We start from the raw sequence: 20340 nt of genomic DNA, 5'->3' as shown, positions 1-20340 counted from the left end.
TGGGATTACAGGGACAGGATAGGGAGCTGGAATCTGGGTGGATGCTCTTTGCAGACTCAATGCACCAAATGGCCTCTTTCCGCACTGTAGGGATTCTGTGATTAGGACAGCCATTGTCCCCTGCCCACCTCCATTTCAAGGTTAGTTATCATTCCTTCTAAGAATGAAATCTTTCTACTTTTGAAATGATTAAACTCAGAATAGGGTAGTTCTGTGCCCATTAAATCTTTTGTTTACACTGGTAGAAGGCTAGTTACTACTGTAACACAGTTAGATGGGGTCTTATACAACACAGAAAATACTAAACGTGAAACGCTAACTTAACAGGTTTAAGGGGGACTCGAATTTCTAATAGTATTGCATTGTATACAGCACACATTACAAGGAGTGTTCTAAATGACACTGTGCAATTATCTGCTATTGCCACTCTGACCTTATTATAGAGGGAGGGCCAATGACGAAGCAAATGAAGATGATTGGGCCTAGGACACAACCCTGAGGAATTCTTACACTGATTTCCTGAGGGTGAGCTGACTGACCTCCAATAACCACAGTTATTTTCCTTTATGTGGTATGGGGTACAAAATGGGTAGGGCGTGCTAAAACTCTACAAAAGGCACTTATAGACCACACCTTGCATAAAGTGAACTGTTTTCTTCCCTGTATCTAAGGAAAGGAATACCTACGTTGGAGGCAGTTCAGAGAAGATTCAATACATTGATTATGGGCATGGAAGGATTGTTCTGAGTTGTTGTTGTTTAGGTTGGGCCTTTGGCTCATTGGAAAGAGAGATGAAACATATAATAATTCTTAGGGGACTTGACTGGGTCAGTGCTGAAAGATTGTTTCCCCTTAAAGGTGAATCTAGAACCAGAGGGCATTGTCTCAGAATAAGAAGTCGCCCATTTAAGACAGAGATGAGGAGAAACTTCTTCTCTCAGAAGATGTTGAATGTGTGGAATTCGTTATCACAGAAGGTTGTAGAGGATGTGTTGTTAAGTTTATTTAAGGCTGTTATAAACAGATTTTTAATCAGTAATGGAACCAAGATTGTGAGGAAAAGGCAGGAAAGTGGCATTGAGAATTATCAGATCAGCCATGATCTCGTTGAATGGCAGATCAGTTGAGCTGAGTAATCTTTTTCTGTTTCTATGTCTTATTGTCTTAGATGTGTGTCTTCAGTCAGTGGAGAGATTTCCACCTGACTCCTATTGACTTCAATTTTGCCAGGATTCCTTAATGCCACACTTGGTTAAATGTTGCCTTGATGTCAAGGGCACCCGTTCTTACATCACATCAGTCAGTAACCTTCTTACAGAATTAAATACAATCTACTTCTACTCCAGAGATAGTAGGAACTGCAGATGCTGGAGAATCTGAGATAACAAGGTGTAGAGCTGGATGAACACAGCAGGCCAAGCAGCATCATAGGAGCAGGAAGGCTGATGTTTCGGGCCTAGACCCTTCATCTGAAACGTCAGCCTTCCTGCTCCTATGATGCTGCTTGGCCTGCTGTGTTCATCCAGCTCTACACCTTGTTATCTACTTCTACTCCAGTCTATCACACACACACACATATACACGTACATTTTAGAAACGTAGAAATTCAGGCAGACCACCGTATTCATTTCAGTTATCTACAATTAGTAGTGATTAAGTAGATACATTTCAGAATTCTTTTCTGAAGCCTAGAATTGATTAATACTGAGAATTTCTGTAGAACTGAAATAGTGTTTTTAAAAACAAAGTTTTTGTTATTGGAGAACTTTTTAGATTTTATTTCATCTCAGACATATTCAGTATTATTATAGCATAAATTGAGATGTTTCCCTCCCACTGGGAATGAAAATTAAGTCCCCTCTATAAATACAGAATTTGTCAGACCTGCAGCAGTTTCTCAGTGCCCTTGTCTTGGTAAGAAGCACTCAATTTATTTGAAATTGGATTGTCAGAAAAATGTAATATTATTGCAACTTATAAATGCAAAAGCGACAATCAATTATTGGAAAATATATGTAGTCATCTATGTTCAAAACAGAATCAGCAAGAAACCATAATCATATCTACAAACCACATATCTATAAATACTGGAAATGCTACAGATATACGTTCAAAATACAGAAAATGCTTTTCGTTATGTCATTTCAGCCATGACCAGTGTGAATTAAGAAAACACTAAACTTTGGGATCAAAAGATCTCTTTTATCATTGCACATAAACCACGAGATGTTCCCTGATCAATTGTAAAATAGGAAATTCCCATCTTTGTAACACAGCCATTAAATTTCTTTCCATTAACAGAGCTGTGTGGCATTTGGGAAATTTAAAATAAACGGTGATTGCTGAGTCTACACAGATCTAATGGCACGGTTAAGCCCAATGCTGACTTAACTGTAATGTAGTGTTGTTCCGTGTTCGCTCCCATTAGATGTCCTGTCATTTTCTATTTATAAAGTGTCCATCCTTAAGCAAGAATATAGTTGACCTTTGAAAAAGATGCAAGATCACATACCTGACTGCATTCTTTGCAACACTTTTGAATGAAGTTAACACAAAACCTTGCCTCTAAAAGGTGTGGTATACTTGATATTTCAACAAGTATTCCACTATTTCCTAGAGATGATGAAATAAGTTTCCAAAACTGGAGATATGTACAACCACTTTAGTTTTCTGAGAGCAACTCCTAAATATTTGTATTACTCACAATTTTATTGATCACCCCACCAATGAGTTTCTCTTCTGCTTCTTTAATACCTGTAGTTCAGTGAGTTCAAGGACATTGATACAAGAGTGAGACAGAGGTCAATGAGCTGGCATTAGGTTACATTGTCACAATGGAATAAATCTAAATGTAGCATGTTCATATAAATATGCTGATATTTCCGAAAACTAAGAATATTGTCATTTGAATCCAAATGTCATCCAGCAGGAAAAGAAAAAAATATTCATTGTGCAGTACTGCAATTCCTGCTAAGTATTGCAGGTAGAATTCATGGGCCAGAGATTTTTATCCATTCTATCCAATACTAGGCAGCATACATTTAAGGTGAGAGGTGGTAAGTTCAAGGAGATGTGAGGGGCAAGTATTTCACACAGAGAGTGGTAGGAATCTGGAACACGCTGCCAGGGGTTGGTGGTGGAGGCAGATACAATAGATGCATTAAAGGGACTTTTAGATAAGCACATGAATGTGCAAGGAATGGAGAGATATGGACCAAGGGCAGGCAGAAGGGTTTAGGTTAACCTAGTGTCATGTTTGGCACAATATCATGGACCAAAAGGCCCACTCCTGTGCTGTACTGTTCCACGTTCTATGGTCTATCTATTGACTAGTCCTTTTTCAATGAGCTACAGAGCAACCTTTTAATTGAAAAGAAAATTTCAGTGGGTTTTTGTTATCTGTAACAATCAGGGCAGAGGAGCTGGTTTCTGATCCATCAGTCTGAGTGGGAAAGGAAGAGTTAAAACTACAATCACGGAATTCCCTCTCTAACCGCACTGTGGGTCTATGTACACAAAATGACTGCAGCCATTCACAAAATCAACTCACCAACACCTTTTTCAGGGCAACCAGGGATGAGCAATAAATGCTGACCCCACCAGCGATACCTATGTCCTGTAAATGAATCTAAAAAAACAGGAAAAAGCAGAAAGTGTTGGAGGAAGGCAAGGGAGAGTGAGAGTAAAAAGCAGATGGACAAATAGTGAAAGGACAAGAGGAAAATCATTTAAATTAGAAAATCCCAATGAAAGGCCAATTCTCATTGTGCAAGATTGCAACAAAGTCGAAAAGAGTAAAAAAGGATGAGTAGTAGGTCGAGGTTCATCTTAAGGGCTTCATCTTAAAATTTTTAATCAAGGAAAAGAAAAAGACTTGTTTCACAACTTCAGGATTTCTCAAAACACTTTACTGCCAAATGAGTAATTCTGAACTGTGGTCACTTTGCATAAAATGTATCCATGATGTGGAGATGCTGGTGTTGGACTGGGGTGGACAAGGTCAGAAATCACACAACACCAACAGGTTTGTTTGAAAACACAAGCTTTCGGAGCCTTGCTCCTTCTTCAGTCTTTAATGAGAGAGATAGTATCAGACACAGAATTTGTAACTAAAAAAACAAAGGGTCACACCACTTACGAGGATGTACTAAACAAACCTAAGACGCTGTTAAATCTTTAATCAGTTAGAAGGTTTTACTTGATTAATATGTATAAGTAAATCCATGAATTCTTTCAAGTCACTGTCCTGAGAAAACTGAAGATTTTATCAGTGTAAGGAAGAGGTGACATTTTGGGTCAGACAACGCATGTTAGGAGTGAGGCCTTACTATGAATCTATTTGTGTTTTGGTTTGGAGTAATGCAGGTTTTATTTCTAAAGTAAGAATTTATAAAACGCCACATTGACTGACCATCTATAAATTGTGCGCTTTTTGAACAAAATAAAATGTATCTGCAAATACAAATTCACCCCTTAGATTCACATGTGTCCGTGTGTGTGTGTGTGTGTGTGTTGTGTGTGTGTGTGCGTGTGCATGCATGTGTGTGTATGTGAGGGAGAGTGTGTGTGTGTGAGGGAGAGAGAGAATGTGTGTGTGCTGTGCATGTGCTTGAAAGACAGTGTGTGTATGAGAGAGGATCTGTGTAATCAGTCAATTTACACAAATCATCCTCCCACAAACAGCTCAGCAAGTATTTGCTGAACAATGTGACGTTAAAAATGAAAGGAAACTCAGGATTTAGTCATATCAAGTCAAATACCAGAAAGATGCTGCTGTGCATCTATAATAATCTTACAAAAAATATCTTGTGTTGAGTGGGCCTTCTAGTTTTTACCCCATTGACTGGCTCCGAATAAAGCGGTCATTTAGAGATCCATTTTGGAGCCAGTTCATAATGGCCCTTGCTCTTTCTATGTCACCAAACTCTAGCACCCACACTCGGATTTTATCATCTCCCCGGAACCACAATCGCACTTTGCAAAATAACGGCATGCTCACCCAAGTTTTGCCAAATTCTAGGCCTTCCATGGAGTTCTACCAAAGTCCAGCACTGCAGTTGGTACAGTTAAAGCACATCACCCTAGCTACGGTTATACTTTGCAAGCTGCCACTGGGGTGGGATGCTGGAGATCAAATCCTGTTACATCCAGAGTCACAATAAATGTCAAGATGTAATGAAACTACCACGACTCTCAATTCCCCAAGATTTACTTTACAACCCAGGATAAAAGACAAACCACATGAGGTTTGTTCAGTACAATTTTAAGAACTGTTTATTGTGACACTCTTTAAGAAAAACAGTAAAACAACTGGATTTTAAATTTATCTAACTTTTAAAATTCACTCACATAGAGACACACGAAGAAAAACAGACAATCACAAATATTACGAATGATAAAAATGTCAGAGGAGCACAGTTCTATATCACTAGTGCAAAATTGCAAAATTAGATCACTTGGTTCAACAATTCTTTTGCTGTTTTGATGATGCCTTCATGTTATCTGTGATGAACAGTCTTTAGGACACTATAATATAAATGGAAAGTGCTGGAAAAAATCAGCAGGTCTGGCAGCTCTGTCGAGAGAAAAGTAGAATTAACATTTCAAGTCAGATGTGACTCTTCAGAACCCTTTAGTCTTTACTCCACTGGTTGCTTGGTTTGAACTGAGGTCTTTCTTTTCCTGTGAGCAAATCAGCAAATCTGAAACAACAAGGTGCAGGGCTGGATGAACACAGCAGGCCAAGCAGCATCATAGGAGCAGAGAGGCTGACGTTTCGGGCCTAGACCCTTCATCAGAAAAGGGGGAGGGGAAGGGGGTTTTGAAATAAATAGGGAGAGAGTGGGAGGCGGATAGAAGAGGGATAGAGGAGAGGATAGGTGGAGAGGAAACAAACAGGTCGAAGAGGCGGGGATGGAGCCAGTAAAGGTGAGTGTAGGTAGGGAGTTAGGAAGGGGATAGGTCAGTCCAGGGAGGACGGACAGGTCAAGGGGGCGGGATGAGGTTGGTCGGTAGGAGATGGAGGTGCGGCTTGAGGTGGGAGGAGGGGATAGGTGGGAGGAAGAACAGGTTAGGGAGGCAGGGACGAGTTGGACTGGTTTTGGGATGCGGTGGGGGGAGGGGAGATTTTGAAACTTGTGAAATCCACGTTGATACCATTGGGCTGCAGGGTTCCCAAGCGGAATATGAGTTGCTGTTCCTGCAACCTTCGGGTGGCATCGTTGTGGCACTGCAGGAGGCCCAGGATGGACATGTCGTCTGAGGAATGGGAGGGGGAGTTGAAATGGTTCGCGACTGGGAGGTGCAGTTGTTTGTTGCGAACCGAGCGTAAGTGTTCTGCAAAGCGGTCCCCGAGTCTCCGCTTGGTTTCCCCGATGTAGAGGAAGCCACAGCGGATGCAGTATACCACATTGGCAGATGTGCAGGTGAACATCTGCTTGATGTGGAAAGTCTTCTTGGGGCCTGGGATGGGGGTGAGGGAGGAGGTATGGGGGCAGGTGTAGCACTTCCTGCGGTTGCAGGGAAAAGTGCCGGGTGTGGTGGAGCTGGAGGGGAGTGTGGAGCGGACAAGGGAGTCACGGAGAGAGTTGTCCCTCCGGAAAGCAGATAAAGGTGGGGAGGGAAAGATGTCTTTGGTGGTGGGGTCGGATTGCAGATGGCGGAAGTGTCGGAGGATGATGCGTTGGATCCGGAGGTTGGTGGGGTGGTACGTGAGGATGAGGGGGATTCTTTTTTGGTTTTTATTGCGTGGACGGGGTGTGAGGGATGAGGTGCGGGAGATGTGGGAGACACGGTTGAGGGCGTTCTCGACCACCGAGGAGGGGAAGTTACGGTCCTTGAAAAACGAGGACAACTGAGATGTACGGGAGTGGAATGCCTCATCCTGGGAGCAGATGCGGCGGAGGCGAAGGAATTGGGAATAGGGGATAGCATTTTTGCAGGAAGGTGGGTGGGAGGAGGAGTATTCTAGGTAGCTGTGGGAGTCGGTGGGCTTGAAATGAATATCGGTTTCGAGGTGGTTGCCCGATATGGAGACAGAGAGGTCCAGGAAGGGGAGAGAGGTGTTAGAGATGGTCCAGGTAAATTTAAGGTTGGGGTGGAAGGTGTTAGTGAAGTGTATGAACTGTTCGAGCTCCTCGTGGGAGCAAATCTGAAAGTAGCTTTTCCCTACTCTTTCAGAGGAAAGTTGTACCAGGCAATTTTTCAGACCAAGGGAACAGAGAGAATGGTGTGTGAAGTTGCAAACTTCAGTTGTTTCCGACTGTTTCTGTTTGCATTCTCCCTCATGGGGTCCATGTTGCATTACAACGAGTCCAATCAAAATGTTACTATGCTCAGCTCTCCTGAACCCACAACAACTGGTGCCAGTGGAAAAGCCAATCAAAACACGGTCTCGAGGCAGAATTTCCCTGAACATACAATATTGGTGCTGCTCCGACTGGGCATAGTGTCCCCAAAAGAAACATTTTTGCATATGCATTGGTTATCTCCACTTGCTTTGCAAAACGAAAACAGCATTTTTCTCCTTTGTTTAAAGTAGTGTCTAATATTCTTGTTTCCAATCCATTGTCCAAAAAGCAAAAAGAAATGGTCTCTTACAAAGTCATCTTGCTCTGTATCTTTAGCTTTCAAAACAAGAGATTAAAATCAAATATGTTGGTAGAAGAATGTTTATAAGATAAATGGTTTTTGCTTTTTTTTTGCAAAATATTGGCGAGTCCATCCATTTGATTCCTAAAGCACTGTCTATCAGACTGTTAGTGGAATTTGACTGACTCAAACATCGTTAATCAGTAGCCCCAATGTTATCACCTCCAGGCATAAAACTTCTATTGTTATGAGACAGTATCTCCTCTGACTCACTGTAACCAATGTCACAAGAATCTGCTCACAATATGTTAGGTCTTGTGCACTTCCAGTAAATGACACACATACCTTATGTCTCAGTACTCGAGCCATACAATTCCCATCATAGGTTGTTTGTTTACTGGTAAAATCATGACATTATAAAATCCAACATAGCACCTGGAGAATTACAGATAATTTAAGTCCCCTTAATTGAGGAGTGATGTAGGTGCATTGGAGTCAGTTCAAAGGAGGTTCACTAGATTGATTCCAGAGATGAGAGGAAAGATTGAGCAGTTTAGGCCTGTACTCTCTCGAGTATCGAAGAATGAGAAGAGATCTGATTGAGGTACATAAGATGCTAAAGGGCATTGATAACGTAGATGTAGAGAGGATGTTTCCACATGTCGGGCAATCTAGAATGAAAAGTCATAGTTTTAGCATAAAGGGGATCAAAGAAATTACTTCTCTCAAAGGGTCATGAGTCTGTGGAATTCAGTACCCCAGAGGGTGGTGGACGGTGGGATATTTAGCAAATTTAAGGAGGAGATGGGCAGATTTTTAATTAGTAACAGGTTGAAGAGTTATGGACAGTGGGCAGAAGAGTGGAGCTGAGGCTGAGATAAGATCAGCCACGATCATATTAAATGGTGGAGCAGGCTCAAAGGCCTGATAGACGTACTCCTGCTCTTAGTTCTTATATTCTTTTGTTCTTTAGCCTCACTGTCAATGACATTGGAAATCTACCAGTAAATGTCTCGTGCCAATTGCAAGTCTGACACACTCTGGACACCACAGAGCCGAATGTCACACTTCATTACAGATGCAATAGACAGGAAAACAGACATTTCACCAGTTCTGTTCTGGAATGTGAAACTTGCAGGTAATCTACTGTTTACTAATTAATCCTCATAAATATGCAAAGAGCTAGTCATTCGATTTTCTCAGGAAGTAGTTGTGTGCGGGCTCTTATTTGCAACTACACATCAGAAACATGCTCTTGACCCTAAACAGTCCAGGCTACAAAAATTCCAATAGTGCTAATTCAAAGCTAAGTGATTGGCTTTCTTCTCTGGGGAAATGACTGCAATGGTATTGTCATGTAAGCATTCTGATATGTGACAAAATGCAGAAATAATTGACTTACATTTATATAACAATTTTCACATTTTTGAGAATTCTTTCAGAAGATGGCCAGAACAGCCTTTACTGCCCATTACTAAGTGCCCTAAAAGGTAGTGTTGAGCCACTTTTTGAACCATTGTAGTCCCTGTGGTGTAAGGACACCCACTGTGTTCTCATAGAGGGATTTTGACCCCTCAGTGTGAAGGAAAATTAACATATTTCCAAGTCGGGATAGTGAGTGGTTTGGAGGGGAACTTGCAGGTCGTGGTTCCTGTGCGTCTGTCTCCCTTGTCTTTCTGGATGATGTGGAAGTACCAGTGTTGGACTGGGATGGATAAGGTCAGACATCAAGGGACAGTGCTTCAAAAGCTTGTGAATTCAAGTAAACCTGTTGGACTATAACCTGGTGTCATCTGACTTCTGACCTTGTCCTTCTCGCTGGTAGAGGTCACAGGTTTGGGACGTCACAAAGTGCTTCTCTGCTAATGAAGTATTTTGAAGTGTAGTCATTGTTGTAACAGATGGAAATGTATTTGTCAACTTATGCGCAGTAAAGTCTTATGAACATCAGTAAGGCGATACATATGTTGACTGACATTTGTTGTGGGATTAGGCCCAAAGACGTCTCCCACTCTTCTTTAAAAGCTTCATGGAAACTTTTGCATCCACCTGGATGGACAGATACAAACTCTAGTTTAACATCCCCTGCTAGAGGCAGCATCTCTAAATTTGAGATTCTGAACTAAAGTATCAATCTAAGTTATGTACTCAGATCTCTGAGCCAGAGGTCTTTCCCCTATAAATGATTGGCTCATAGGCTAACCCCAAGCCAAGGCTGAAATCTGTAGAGATGGATGTCTCCACATTTTATCCAGTGCTCATGCTGCTGGCCTTAATTTCAGGTAATGCCCAGTTGAAGACAGGTACAGCTAGTTTGTGTTTTTTTAATAAGGCTAGAGATTAGACAGGATGAACAAGCCTAAAACCAATATCCTTGCTGAGCACAATCTTAAAAGTAGTGGCTAAAGTATTAGCTGAGGTTGTAATGGAACAATAAATAATGATTAAATTAGATGTATTAAAGGAAAATGTGCAGCCAGAATGCAAGATGGATCGTTCATCTATTCTTACTGGCCTGCAGTCTAAACACTCCAATAGCCCTGTTTTATTAGATACAGGGAAACTATTCAATCAGTTCAACAGGAATTGATGAAACTAATGAAAGGTTGAATCTAGGTCTGATACTTAATCCCGAATAATATGGTATTGCACCTATTTGGTGCTTGAATTCCCGAGCAGAAAAAGTGATCTAACTGCTAATATTCAGTGCTGTAAAGTACATGGGTGCTCCCAAACAGATAAGGTCCCTTTCTGGGAGGCAATAATCTGTTTTTCTCTACTCTTGCTTACTTTCATCAGTATTGTTGTAATTTGCCCGAGACTTCATAGCAGGTGTCAATTCTACGAATTGGTACCCTGTCACCTCTGGCTCAGTTGCTAGTAGTCTTGCGTTTGATTTGTGAAGATTATAGGTTCAACTCTGAGACTTGAACAGAAAACTCTAGACTAAACCTCAGAGGAATGTTACACCCGAAGGGTTTCCAGTTTTTCTGATGAGCTACTAAACCAGGTGCAATAAAGGATATTTGTGGCTCTATTTTATATTGGAGCAAAACAGCTATCCCTCATGTTCTGGCCAATATTTATCCATCAATCAACATCTCTAAAACAGAGAATCTGATCATTAACACACTGCTGAGTATGAAACTTGCTGTATGTTTCCTACTTTACAACAGTGTCTGGGGAATGGACAGTTCAGTTAGCTTAATGGCTAGTATGTAATGGTCTTAGTTCAATCTCTGTACCATGGTTCTTCATGTAGGTGCTGCCTCTTCACCATGCCCCACAATTGCAGAGTAAAGGCAATGCTGCCATTATCTTAGCAGAACATAGGACTGCTATCACATTAGAAAGAAATGACTGGTGGTGGTTTAACCTGAGGGTTGTCATGCCTCAGGCGAAGGGAGATGTTGAGAAGGACAATTCTTCATGGTAACTTTAGAAAGTGAACCCATGCTGTTGGCATTACCAACTATCCAGCCAAATGTGCTAACTGACCTCCTACTTGCTGAGTGGTGGCCCTCAAGCTCTATATAATCAACTCAGGGAGGCAATGGCCTGGTGGTATTATCATTGGGCTGTTGATCCAGAGACCTAGGTAATGTTCTGGGTTTGAATCTCGCCATGGCAGATGGTGGAATTTGAATACAATAAAAAATATCTAGAATTAAGAATTAATGGATCGTTGCCGATTGTCGGAAAAACCCATCTGGTTCATTAATGTCCTTTAGGGAAGAGAACTACCATCCTTACCTGGTCTGGCCTACATGTGACTCCAGACCCACAGTAATGCAGTTGACTCTCAACTGCCCTCTAGGCAATTAGAGGGATGGGCAATAAATGCTGCCTAAAAGTGATGCCCCCATCCCATGAACGAATAAAGAAAAACAAGAAAGATTTTTATTTCCCCATCTCCTACCTACTAGCCTCATCCCACCCCCTTGACCTGTCCGTCCTCGCTGGACTGACCAATCCCCTCCCTACCTCCCCACCTACACTCACCTTTACTGGCTCCATCCCCGTCTCTTTGACCTGTCTCTCTCCTCTCCACCTATCTTCTCCTCTATCCATCTTCTATCTGCCTCCCCCCTCTCCCTATTTATTTCAGAACCCCCTTCCGCTCCCCCATTTCTGAAGAAGGGTCTGGGCCTGAAACGTCAGCTTTCCTGCTCCTCTGATGCTGCTTGGCCTGCTGTGTTCATCCAGCTCTACACCTTGTTATCTCAGATTCTCCAGCATCTGCAGTTCCTACCATCTCTAGAACCTTCCACATTTAGGTTTCTCTTCCATATTATCTCAAATAATTGTTGAGGCAACTGAATTATTAGCATATACCTATTAATCCTATATACTACAGTGAACAGTGTAATATAAATGTAAGTCTTTATTTCCTTCATAATTTTCTATCTGTCAGGTTTTTGGCCATTACACAACTGGAAGTTGCAATTCTTGAGTTTGGCATTAAAGCACATGCAGAAATAAAACTTTGCCGTGATGCACAAGTGGTGCATAACTGTGCTGTAATGATCATTACGGAACCTTCAGGCTTCTTGCGGAGCATTGTTTCCAATGGTTCATGAGGACTTAAGCTTTAATGTAGTCAGAATTATTTATTAATATGTAGCTCACATTCATTTTTACGTACTTCCAGAATTTACGCTGCTAGCATATTCAGTGATTATCAGTGTAGTTTACTCTGAAATCAAGAGAGTGATAGTCAACATCATAACTTAAGTTATAATTAAGAATACTTGGCAAGCTCTTCAAATTTATGAATGCAGAGTTAGCCAAAGTAAAATGCATTACATTGCATGTTTATGTAGGGCGCACTGTAATTTAATTACTGCATTAAAATTTATGGCAGCCAATAGAAAAAGAAGAATATTACTTGAGTATGAAGTAGCCAGATGAAATATCAAAAATGTTTCTTTTAACAGCACCCAATCGGGTTGCAGACTGGAGTTCGGATTTTAGCATTTTTGCATTCACGTGCAAAGAACAAATGAAAGCAAAATATTGCAAATGGTAGAAATCTGAAATAAAAACAGATAATGCTGGAATCAGTTAGCAGTTGAGGCAGCATCTGTGGAGAGAAAAACAGAGTTAATGGTCTTTCATCAGCCTGAACTGTCATTCTCTTCTCCTTTCCATAGAGGATGTCTGATCTTTTTCGTATTTCATGAGGAAACCCTTAGGCCAATACCTTTTAAGAACAATAATATTTCAGCCTTTTAGCACGCTTGCCTTCATTGTTCAGTCCTTTGAGTATAGGAGTTGGGAAGTCATGTTGAGGTTGTACAGGACACTGGTGAGGCCTCTTCTGGAATATTGTGTCCAGTTCTGGTCACCCAGTTATAGGAAGGATATTATTAACCTGGAGAGGGTTCAGAAGAGATTTATCAGGATGTTGCTGGTGTAGAAAGTTTGAGTCGTAAAGAAAGGCTGGATATGCTGGAACTTTTTCCACTGAAGTGTAGGAGTTGAGAGGCGACCTTATAGAAGTTTATAAAATAATGAGAGGTATAGATAGAGTTAATGGTAGTTGTCTTTTCCCTAGGATGGGGAATTTCAAGACTAGGGGGTCACATTTTTAGGGTGAGAGAAGAGATATTTAAAAAAGAACATGAGGGGCAAATGTTTTACACATATGGTTGTTCGCATATGGAATGAACTTCCTGAGGAAGTGGTGGATGTGGGTACAAATACAACGTTTAAAAGACATTTGGGCAAGTACATGAATAAGGAAAGTTTGGAGGGATATGGGCCAGGAGCAGGCAGGTGGGACTAGTTTAGTTTAGGTTTATGTTCGGCATGGAGAAATCAGCAATCCCTATTCCAACAACAGCTGGGCATGGTCGATACCTGCAAGTTATTTGCTGTAACCAACCTCTTTGGAAACTGATAAGAATTCCTGTGTTGGCCCAGCTCATTACTGTGCATGTTATGCTAGAAAGCAGATAAAACTAGTCATTTAATTATCTTTAATAAACCTGTTTGGACTCGTAATGGCAATACCTCCACGACAGGTAGGATTTGAACCTGGACCTTATGCGCCAAGGCTGGGGATACTAACATTATGCCTTAAGACTTACATAGCCATGTGTCCCATTGAATAAAATAGCTCTTGTTTTGCTTTCAAAAGCTTTTGAAACTTAGATTTGTCTGTCGTTGTGGATTTCTGGCTGTCTTGGTTTCATCCAACAATTGAGTGTCAGAGTGTTTGTGAGGAGAATAATGAGTTACTGCCCCTTATTATCATTTTGGGGCTTTAACTCACTTTAACTGGTGTCTTTATATTAAGACAGACTTGACTAGAATGAAGTCTTTAGTCGTATTTTGTAGACATAGATCACTTATGTTTAATCTTTCACATTTCATTCTTTCTTTTAGTTATTTTGGGATCATGTCTTTCACTGTCAGATAAGCCACAGCTGTCTTGTTGTTTTAGGATGAATTGGCTTGTGGTCTTAGGATTCCCAACCAGCTCAAATAGAAGCGAAATTCTGCGGATGTTCAAGATTCTTCTGAAATAAAAGACAGAGAGTGTTGGAGAAACTCAGCAGGTCTGGCAGCACTTGTGAAGGGAGAAACAGAATTAATGTTTCAAGTCCAATGTGCCTTTTCTTCAGACTAGGAGTTGCGAAGACATGTTATTATTGATTCAGAAATATAAACTCTGTTTTTCTTTCTCTGCAGAAGCTGCTAGACCTGCTGAGTTTCTCCAGCACTTTCTGTTTCCATTGCCAACAAGGTATTTCTATACATATTCTTTTGGGAATGTTGGGACAAGTATGTTTTTGATTAGAAGTCTTGTCAGAGCAGTTGTATATTCATGTAGAATCGAATGGCCTAGCTCTGATGTTCCTTCGTGATGTTGTGATTCCTTAAATCTCTATGTTGCCAGCTTCACTAAAACCACACTGATGACTGATTGCTGCATTAGAATTGGAGACACCTCTTTCACCCCAACATCTTCCTCTGATGTCATACAATAATTGAACCAAAATCAGAAACTCCTTGCCTTAATGAAGCACTATGATACAAACTTACTGTTGCAATCAACTATAATATTGCTCTTCAGACCTGTTCTGTCAGTCAATCAGACAATGGTTGATTGCCCGCGCTCTATTCTATATGCACAGCTTTAAATTAATGGACTCACAAGGGAGATGTAGTATTTTCAATGACAGAATTTATTAAGATTCTTTTTCGGACAGATCAAAGTTAACTCAGTTCTTCAAATCAGTTTAAAATTTCGTTGAATCTCTGCAAAATTGTGAAGTGAAAAGTGTGAAGGAAAAGATCACTGAGCCTTACCAAAAAACTGAATAGCATTATTCAATGCTCATCTCTGCCAGTCATATCTACGCATGGTGACTGCAGTGATTCCATACCTTCATTTGAAGCAAACACCTGCTAATTCACTGAATGCAGCTGTATTTAAAGATGTTGGTTGACACAGTTAAACATTTTTAGATAAGCACCGGTATCTGTCTGGAGTACTCAAAAAAAATTCAGTGACTAATATGAAGTGACATAATTGTATTTATTCTAGAGAAAGAAGATGTTTAGTTTTCATGTTTTCAGTGATCGGTAAGAAAGTGAACCTTTGAAGCTCAGCAAGCTGTACTGCATTTTATCTAAAGACAATGTAATTGAAAAGCAAAAAGCATTAGGTTACCCAAATAATATCTGGCACTGAGACAGAAATTACAATGTGCGTTATAGATATCCTAAAACACAACAGTTGTGTTCATGTGCGACCTCGTGCTAAAGAAAATTAGGTTATAGGGAAATCACTATAGAAAATCATTATATTGTACAGTAGAAAGTTCAAGTTATCCAAACAGCGTTCACTATTCATCAATCGCGTTACAGCCAATTTGCATTAATGAAACACATGTTATAGCAGAACTACCTGTATTTAAAATTCAATGGCTAAATTTTATCAGAAAGCAGCTAATTGCCAATTTTGGCGAATTTCATGGAAGGTTAGTGAATGGTCATGAAAACAAAAAATGCTGGAGATCACAACAGGTCAGGCAACATCCATGGAGAGAGAACAAGCTAACGTTTCAAGTCTAGATGATTGTTCATCAGAGCTGAAGTGAAGTGTGGATGGGGGCAGCATTTCTGCAATAGTTGGTAACTGGAAATTGTCAATATGGCAGAGGGCATCAGAGGAATTGTGGATGCAGGTGGGCAGGGTCTGGACAAGTGGAGAGAGAATGGAGTCAAGGTAGGAGGAAATGAGTTCAGTGAGGCAGGAACAGGCTGATATGATGGGTCCCCTCCACACTGGAGAAACCAAACGCAGTCTGCTTTGCGGAACACCTCCAGTCCATGCGCAAGCATGACCCTGAGCATCCTGTAGCCGGTCATTTTAACACAGCGTCCTGCTCGCATGCCCACATGTCTGTCCTTGGCATACTGCAGTGTTCCATTGAATCACAGTGCAAACTGGAGGAACAACATCTCATCTTCAAACTAGGCACTTTATAGTCTTCTGGACTCAATATTGAGTTCAGCACCTTCAGGTTGTGAATCCGTTCCTTCCCTTTCTTTTAGCTTTGCTTGTTACATTCTCTGTCATCATGTCCCCTCTCCCCTCCCCCTATCCAGTGGGACTGTCTGTTCTTTCCAGTCTGACAGTGAGACACACCATTGTTCTGCCTTTCTCACATTCTGGTCACTTAATCTGTATTATCAATGTCCTTTCTCCCCCAGACCATGCGCCCCCCAACTATTGCATAAATGCTGTCCCCTCTACACTTCACTTCAGCTCTGATGAAGAGTCATCTACACTCAAAACGTTAGCTTACTCTCTCTCCGTGGATGCTGTCTGACCCTTTTTTATTTTGCTTTCAGTACAGATTCCAGCATCTGCAGTGATTTGCTCGTATCTAGTGAATGGTCATGTTTGTCTTCCACTTTTTAATCGTTGTTACCTTTCTTTCAAGTGCATTATCTCAAGCTGTGTCTTCTCAGTAGTAGTTTGATGCATCTGTGATTTCACTGCATAACTGAAGAGTATTTGTTTAATTATGTGAGCTTAAACAAACATGAGTGTTATTACCTTTAAAGGTGCCATGGGAAGCTGTCCCATCAGCTCGTATCAATTGCAATTGAACTGGCTTCAGTTCATTTGGAACAATGACTATGAAGGTTTGTACATCCCAATTGTGGATTCATTTTATCGTTGCAAAAGGCACACAGTGTAGCCGAGACTGAATTCCCCACTCTCTCAGCAATAAAGTGAGCTGACTGCTGAGACAGCTGGAACTAAATTATTGAATGAAGATGCTGGCACTTCAAACTCCAATACAATTTCCCTCACTCTAACCTTGAGACTTGTAAAAACTCACTGTACTCCTGTCCCCTTTCATATATGCAGCGTTCACATATAAAACCATAGAAATGGTCCAGAAAATAGCATCGATTCCCAAGGCCGGAGATAAAGAAAGTCAATGGCAATGAAATTTTGCCAAGAATGCTGGAACTGAACTTTCTTTTCCTTTTTATTGTTCTACGAGAATGTTCAATGATTATTAAACCATTGAGGTGTTCCATCATTGACTCCTTCTAACGAATCTCTAAAATTGTTTTACATAAGCAAGTAGGATGGTAGTTCCTGAATGTAAACATCCTTTAAACACTTTTAACAAGGCATCTCAGTCTAAATTAAAGCTTCAATACACCAAGAAAAGTTACTGTGCTGACTTGCACTCTCCTTTAATGGTCACATTCATGATTCAATTTGGTTTTTTCATAATGTTTGTCCTGCTCACCCTAATCCATATCACATCAGCTTTGCGATTACAATAGCTTTAGATTTTTGCATTTTTGTTTTCAGTTAAAATATTTGTTAAACTGTGCTTTTGCAGCAGTTACATATCCATCATCAGCTGGCTTACATTTTTAATTCATCTTGCAATACTGTTGAAACCATATTTGTACTCTTATGTTTGTTCTAAAAAATACCTTTTGTACAAGCAAACTAAATTATTTTTAAAAATGCATCTGAACTCATTCTTATTATTGCTGTATTGGCACAATGTGTTTTCTCAGTGAACAGTTTCAGGTCTGAAAGAAGAAGAAGTACATATTCCTTTCGTTGGAATATTAAAGATACATTGAGAAAGATTTCAAAGGGCACTCATTATCCTTGTGTTTGCACTGTTTAAACAACACATATCCATTTAAAGATACTTACAAGAGTTTGCTCTATGTCCTCTCAGCATAGATGAGTTGAACCTATGCTTTGGGGTAATTTTTTTATCTTTTTGAGGATGGGGGACATCATTGTTGGAGAATGGAAAACATTTATACTCTGCCTGGAGTGAGCCTGGTTCACCATAGCACAGATCAGTGTGCCCCTTTACCTGTCCTAACAATTCACCTCAAGCTCAACTTCACAAAAGCATCCTCCTCAGAAAAAGGGCTCATGTTTATGCAGAGATAGTAGGAACTGCAGATGCTGGAGAATCTGAATTCTCCCCTATCCCCTATCTCCCCTACCTCTCCACCTACACTCACCTTTACTGGCTCCATCCCCGCCTCTTTGACCTGTCTGTCTCCTCTCCAACTAGCTTCTCCTCTATCCATCTTCTGTCCGCCTCCCCCTCTCTCCCTATTTATTTCAGAACCCCCTTCCCCTCTCCCATTTCTGAAGGATCTAGGCCCGAAACGTCAGCCTTCCTGCTCCTCTGATGCTGCTTGGTCTGCTGTGTTCATCCAGCTCTACACCTTGTTATCTCATGTTTATGCAGTGTCTTTTACATCCTCGTGATATGCCAAAGTGTTTTATAGCAACTGTATTACTTACTGTATACTCCAGAAATACTTTGGCAAATGTGCACCACACACATGCTAGGTAATAACCATTTCCAATCAGAGAGAATTTAACCATCGTCCTATAACATTCAATGGCATTACTATTGCTGAATTCCCCTACTGTCATCATCGTGGTAGTTCGTATCGACCAGAAACTCAATTGAACTCATCACATAAACACAGTGCCTACAAGAGCAGGTCAGATGCTAGGAATACTGTGGTGAGTAACTCATGTCCTGATTCCCCAAAGCTCGTCAATCATCTACAAGGTACAAGTCAGGAGTGTGATGGAATATTCCCCACTTACCTGGATGAATGCAATTCCAACAACACTAGAAAATTTGACACCATTCAGGACAAAGCAGCCTGCCTGAGTGGTACCACACCTTCCAGATCCAACATTCACTCCTTTCAACACTGACACATGGTGGCAGAAACATGTACCATCTACAAGGTGCTCTGCATCAACTCACCATGGCTCCCTCAACAACACCTTCCAAACCCACAACTTCTACCACCCAGAGCAACAAGCACATCTGATTAATGGGAACAGCACCAAGTGCACATTCCTCTCTAAGTCACACCATCCTGAATTGGAACTACTTTGCCGTTTCTTCATTGTCACGGGGTCAAAATCCTGGAGCTCCCTTCCTACCAGCACTGGGGGTGAACCTACACTCCAAGGACTGAAGTGCTTCAGGAAGGCAGCTACCATCAACATTTTCAGGGCTGTTAGGGATGGGCAATAAATGTGTGCCCAGCCAGCGAAACCCGTATCTCATCAATAAATAAAAGTTTATACCTGACCATGTTCCATTTATAGTTGATCTCTTTCACTTAAGGGACATATTTTGGTCTCTAGGATCTTCAATATTTACTTCTGCCTTGGCTTAATGTTGCATCCAGTGGGTAGTTCTCCCCGAATAGTGGACTGAAATTGTGTGTTTCTGTGCTGAGTTCTTTAAGTGGGACTCAAGCCTATGATCTTCTGATTTGAAGGTGTGCTTGCTACTAAGCTGACAGTTATTGTCCCAAGGTAACATAATTCCTTTTACTGCATCAACAGCCTTATCAAGCTTCTTCATGATTGCGAACTTGGTGCTAATTTTTACATTTAGCGAAGTGTACTTGACAAAAGAAAATTAAAAGGTGATGTTATAAATATTATCTAATTTTCAATCAAGTTATTATAGGATAAAAGAATAATTGTCAGGAATGGACATCTGCCGCTGATGTACAATGTAGAGCACATGGTGACATCTCCAATGTAACATTTTCTTGAACTGTAACAGAATTATGGTGAGTTACTTAGGCTCTGTGCAGAGTGGTTCAAAATAGGATGAACAACTGTCAAAGTACTTTTCAATGGCCACTTCCATTCAAGGAAAGTGAAATGTTTGTTGCAATGACACGTTTTTGAAAATAACATTTCTGATGTACAGTTAATCTTTTGTTTTTTCATTCTCTGAATTGGCTGGTGTCAACCTATTTTGATGCTCTTCCTGATCTGAAGACAGCTATCATTATTAAAGGATTTTAATTTTCTGTCCATACCATTTGCTGTCAATATCAATGGGTAACATAGTCTGTCTACAGTGGTCACTTTGATGTATAATGACTGCAGTAGAGTCATTCACTTGTTAGATGTTGCATGTAATCTTCCAAAGCTGCCTCGTGTCAGACTTTAATGGCCAGTCTTAGAAAAAGAGCAAAGTCAATAATCAGTTGTGAGATATACGATGAAGATGTTTGTACTTCATGATGTACAAGTGCTTGCTTTATTTTAAGCATCTCCATTAATGCAGCGTGACCCATTTTACATTTTACAAAGGATGCTCAGGACTTGAACAAGACAATTGTGGCATTTGAAAAGAAGCCTTAAAAGAGTGATTTACTGTCAGTGCTAAATTACCTTGC

This window comes from Rhincodon typus, chromosome 23, assembly GCF_021869965.1.
Source record: "Rhincodon typus isolate 14 chromosome 23, sRhiTyp1.1, whole genome shotgun sequence".
NCBI classification, from domain to species: Eukaryota; Metazoa; Chordata; class Chondrichthyes; order Orectolobiformes; family Rhincodontidae; genus Rhincodon; species Rhincodon typus.
Note: the sequence above shows the minus strand (reverse complement) of the source record.